The sequence below is a fragment of the Notothenia coriiceps genome, unplaced genomic scaffold, assembly GCF_000735185.1.
Source record: "Notothenia coriiceps isolate Sejong01 unplaced genomic scaffold, NC01 NC01_scaffold00009597, whole genome shotgun sequence".
Lineage (NCBI taxonomy): Eukaryota > Metazoa > Chordata > Actinopteri > Perciformes > Nototheniidae > Notothenia > Notothenia coriiceps.
In genome coordinates this window covers 175,304-181,303 of record NW_011342298.1, presented here as the reverse complement: position 1 = coordinate 181,303, position 6,000 = coordinate 175,304, and positions in this window count along the sequence as shown.

Genomic DNA, 6,000 nt, shown 5'->3' with positions numbered 1-6,000 from the left:
CAGAAAAGGAAAATATGATATAATATAGCTTCTTTCTATTGGGATCCTTTGGCTGGTGTGTGTTTGACTGTATGAGCACAATCAAATTAAGAATTAGCAACGTGCAAAAAAAGCTAACACAGAGGGTAAGCACATCTTAGGTACACATTGTGCACCATAGAAGTAACTAGAATAGTGAACATTTCAAAACTTGACACTGTTCAAGCGATGGCTTCTTCATGTGATATCACTTTTTTATTCATCCACGCCAGTTGCGGAGGTGATGACACGCGTTCCCAGGCCGTATTCGAAGCATCGGGACCGAGATCCAGCATGTGGGCTGCCAACATAGTACATTTTTGTAATAAATTAAAACAAGTTTCCACCCAGTAAGCTGGAGCTTTCATTTCTCCAGGAGTGTGTGGTCACTTTGTGTGGTTTATAGCCTTGGTTATCGGCAGTAAGACGATAACACATTACAGAGGTCAAGCAGGTACACTGGTAATAAATCTTCTTGATTACTTGTCTTGAGTTAATTAAACACAGTATCTCTTTTGTTTCTTTGGTAATTGTCAATACGGAAACGGTGATAATGCTCTCTGAGGAACACAATGGAAAAGCTCATCCTGCATTGTGTAAAATCCTGTCATGTTATTACTTATTTAACAATCAAATTGGTTCTATGTTTGCTTTCACTACCAATCTCAGTACACTTTAAACAACCTCAGTCTTCACTTGTGATGACATCATCTGTAGAAGAAGACAAAATCAATGCCAGGCAAAAATAATTCAACGTCTGAAACTGCCAGAATATCATGTTGGAGATTTGCTCCCACCAGTAGCAGCACTTCCTATGATACAGTCATTTTGGCATCTGAGATGTTAGGCAAATACAGCAATGATCAGATAGCATTCCCTTCAGAGCAGATATAATGTGTTTGAAACCTCGTCTCTGCTATCTGCTGGACTGGACAGCCGGCTGGATACTTCAGTGTGGGCTTGTTTTTCATCTCTGTGAGGCTCCTGCAGATTTGTTATTGAGATTATCCCAGAGTGGAGAATGAGCTAAATAACATCCATGCAATGCTCTGTCACTGCAAGCCTTATCATATTGATTATAAAGGTGGAAGCTGATGTGTCTAACCTGTCACTGTCTTTTCCATGGCAGAGTCAGCCTTGAGAGAAGGAATAATATGACAACAAGCCCCTTTACAGCGCTGCTGGCACTCCGCTGTAGTGGGTCAGATCTCATTTATATCTATTTGAAATTGCTGACAAAGCATGAACACACATGCATAGTACACATACATTGAATGGCTCTGCGTGTACAACATGAATCTACACCTCGGTTGTGTGGAGAGGCTTATAGAGAGCAAGGCTGATTCCCTGAGACAGATCCTGACGCTGTGGCATGCCCTGACATTATAAACAGGCTCCACGAAGAAGAAGAGCATTGGCAATTGTTGCGAGGGGTGGAGGGACAAGCAGTCGGAGCGGCGGGCCTTCAACTGGCTGATTGTGTCTCTGTGCCTGCCTGTGATAATTAAAATGAATCAACCTCCCCCTGTTGCAGTCAGCAGCAGAGCTGTTATTACTTGTCCTTCAGCTGAAAGGCTCGTGTTGGCCACAGAGCTGAGGGCTTTTGTTCTGAACGCTGAAATATCTGGTGTCCGGCCTGGGAGGGTTTTAGCAACTCGCCTTTGGGAAATGAACTATCTAAGCGACACATGCAAGAAACCCTGACATTAATCTTTAATTAAGGCCTTTACAATTTTGGACGACATGCCCGGGAGTATGAGAGTTACTGTTGGGGATAGATATGAGCAGAGGGGCAGAGGGGAGGCAACACATTATGTCTCGTGGTGAGCTCATTTTGTCTCATCAAAGTCAAGGTTCGGTTAATCTGTAAAGACTTTGCCTGGCTTTTTTTATTTAGCTTTCGCATCCCGTGACACACTGTAAGCTTCGCGTCCAGGCGTTTTCTTTTTTTCTGTTTCAGAAAATAGATAATGATCCCTGGAGGTAACGGTAGTGAAACATGTGCAGTGATGTGCACTCTGATCCAGGTTGCTCTATATTCCACAGTTGCTGATGAGAAGATGTCTCGGCGTAACTGTTTGTGAACATATCAAGGTGACTGCTGCTTTCGCTCCACAAATTGTTTTTCTCCCTCTTTATTTTTTTTGGTAATTGGTCATGTATCTATTGTTGAAAGAGCCAAACGATAAACCTGCTGGTAGAACCAGCATGAAACCAAAGCTTTTCTTGTGTTGTGACAGCTGCTGCCTTTGTGATGTTCAACAAAAAGCCCCCAAGACACAACCTGTTTCATTCTGGCTGGAGATTCACATGAAAAAAGACAAGTCTCCTATGAAACAGAACGGGACTCAGGTAATTGTTTTGATTACTCCTTCCCCTGCTCCCAGTAGGAAGAAGGCATTACAAAGCTGACAGTGGAGGTTTAGGGAAGAAGGGACCTAGTGGCAGCACATCTCCCTGTGGCAAGGTTTGTTGGCTGGCAAGAACAAGAGACAGATGGGAGGATGGTGGTGGTGGTATAAGGGGGGATGGGGGGGTCACACCTTTTTGAGGCTAAGCAATTGGGAGCGATTAAACCCTCATTCGCCGTAGGGACGATCTACTCTGAGGAAGGAGCTGGCTCCAAAGCGCCTGCAGCACTGTTCCTTTTATCTGTACTCCTCATGAAGAACCTGTAAATGCCATGGGAGTAGTTAAAGTGAAGCACAGAGTGTTCTGCTGGGCTGGTTCACTGTTAATGTTCAACACTGCAAATGAAAGGAATTTCTTAGGTTGTCTGCACCACTGCGATGGATCATCCATGCCATAAGAGTGTGGCTTAACCCGTGTAATTACACTTGTGACCTACAGTTCAAATTGTCCCTTTTTTTTATTACATGGACCAGCTCCATCCTCCATTCTCCACATGTTCAAACTCCAATTTGCATATATTTAGTTTGCAAAGACCTGGAATCCCATGTTAAATTGATATGCATGTATATAGATGTCCGCATGCACCCATCCACACGCACTTATACAGAGGCAGAGGCTCACCTGCTCAGGAGGACGACCTTTCACACACATTACAAACCGTTGGGAATGCCAGTAAAGGTGACATGACATTCTGCTCATTTCCAGGTTCAGATTTGTATTTTTGTCATCTACTGGGACATGTCTCCATGCTTTAATGTTCAAACATTTCTTCATGTTTCTCATACTGCCTGTGCTGCAGCAGTGTTACATAGTGATGTCACCATGTTTTAAGTAAACCAAAAAGAGTCCAATGGAGGCAATTCAGGCAGTTTGTGGGAGCAAAACTCCCCCTGGAGGAAACTTTCAAGTAGATCCATCCATCTATTCATTAGGCTAACTCATTTGAAGGATATTTGTCTTACTCGGATGAGGGATTGTGCATGAAAGTGTGTGAGTATGTATCAGTGGCGAACCGTCAGGGCCTTCAAGGTATTCAGAAAATACCCTGGAACACTCAGATAAAACAAACAAAAAATCGATTTAATTATATAAATAAAATGTAATAAAATGTAATAAAATGTATATAAAATGAATAAATGAGAATCGTATCTGTGTTGTTGATCTGTAATATTACAGTGTTAGGTTGATTTGTTTGTCCTTCTCGGACCAGGCACTACGCATTTCAGTGGTTTTGTGTTAGAAAAGAAAGCAACCAATCAGATCTTGTTCTGGGTCTCTGGGTAGAATAATATCCTTCAATCAAGGTATTCTACAACCTTGATCGAATGCCCTGGCCGTTTGATTGACAGTTTGATCAATCAATCATATATTGATTTGTAGCCAATGGGCGTATTCTTTCAGAGTTTCCCTCGGTTCCAGGGTAGAAGGACCGCTCGTTAACTGGCTCGAGACAGAGGATCTCTAGATGAATGCGACGAAGCAATTCATGCCGTTTAATTGTTTTTAACGTTGAAATGGAAAGTGCTACAGGTGAAGATGAAGTTGTTGCGGAATTGTTGTGAGCACCCTTTTCAAGACGACAGTTCAGAGAAAAGACGGACATTATAACGCCGGGGGGGCGGGGGGTGTGTGTGTGTCTACAGAAGGTCCAGTTGTGATAGACACGGTTCGCCACTTTAACAGACATAACACACACTACACTGCCTGTTTAAATGTGCTGTCAAGTTTCTCATATCGACGCTCTTGATAATACCTTTAAATGCTTCAATGTTTTATTTGTCCTCTGAATTCAGATGATTCTTTTATTTGTAATCAGACGGAAATCCACTGTCCCAGACCCTGCTGTGTTATTGCCTGTCTTTCCTTATAGGGAGGGAAGGGGAGCGCTGCAGTTAACACCCTGTCTTTACAAGCTCAGAAATGTATTTATCGTCTTAATATAAAAGTGTCATAATTTGAAAGCCAAGAGTTATTTTCTTTAAAAAGGACAATAACACAATTTTTTTACTTAAATACACATTAATATTGGAATGCGCCATTGCGATGGATTTTGATACAGCGGGATACGTTTGAGATAAGATGTCTTGCCCAAAGACACATAAACATGTAGACTAGAGTGTCTGGGGATCGAACCACCAATGTTCCAAAATGATTGACGACAGCTCTACTTTCTGATGCCCCAAAACAAAGGAACAAAATATGATTAAATGCTTGAAGCGCTTTCATCCTCACCTTCTGCCATTTCCATCGCAGATTTGGCAGACAACAATACACCCTTTGGCTTTTCCCATCAGGAAACTGGTTCAATACCAAGCGGCGCCGGCTGGCTGGGGCCTTCAGGTATCCATCGACTCAACAGCCGAGAGCTAACCTGAATGCTGAGAGGCCCCTCCATCACTGGGAGACACACAATCACAAGTTCCTTGCCAAGTTATTACCAGTCATTCGTCACTTGCACCTGCTTCACGTTTCCCTGCCTTCAACTTCCCTTCAGCTTCAACACTTTTAAATCCCTGTACTTACCCATTCGTCTCCTCATCGCACTTCTTTTCAGCTTTTTCCAACATGTCTTTTATCACCCCCACCTCCATTTCCGCTGCTTAGCTCCACCTCAGCCGGTGCACCTGGCTCATGTGAGTCGGTGCTGGAAAGGCTCCAAGCGACACAACATGTACTAATCAAAACCTATTGACAGGCTTTGATGCTACATTGTGCTCGGAAACATATTGCGCTTGTACCTTGAGAGGAGAAAATCAAATCAAGCGGGCATGTGGTCATTGTTCTTTTGCTGCACACACAGCTGCTGCTTCTTAATAGACGGAGAGTGAAAGCGAGTAAAAATCCCACACCAGAGGGGGATTCCCAGAGGAAGGAGAGTGCAGATGAAAGGCAAATAAGGCAATCCACACAATCTATATCAGCCTGTACATCATGCGGGGTTTTGGCCCCCGGTGTAGATACATGTGAGCAGCACCATGGCAACCACAGCAATTGATTGGCTGATGTCTCACGCTGTGCACAGAGCAGGTTAGTTATGTGGGATATTGGATTTTGACTTGCTACCCAGGCTCTCTCATAGCACGCATTAGCTGTGGTTTCTCAGGTGCCCGGCCGTCATGTACGCTTACCTTCCATTTGGTTCTGGATGACTTTGAAGGACAGGAGATGGAGAGAGGAGGGGGACGACTGTGACTAAACACTCAGGGTTTCTGCTGGAAGTCTCAAAGCGTCAAACTGGACTCCATTAGGGAAAGTAGCCTGTATTTTAAAAATCAATGAACCTTGAATGAATTTAACTCTGTTCACGTATCCTTTTCTTTCCTTCTAAAGTTTTAATGACATTTTCACATTTTACGCAAAAAAAATAATTCTTTATTCTGTATCCCTACAATGTACAGTATGCATCGTTGCGATTAATAAAGAGCATGTGGCACGTTGTCAAACACACATTTTGCAATTAGCGCGGCACTGTGAAAGGCCAATCTGTTTAATAGACAGATGATATGCTCCCCTTTGAGTTGAAATAATATATGCTTTATGAAACCCTGTGACAAAGACAAATAATCAAGC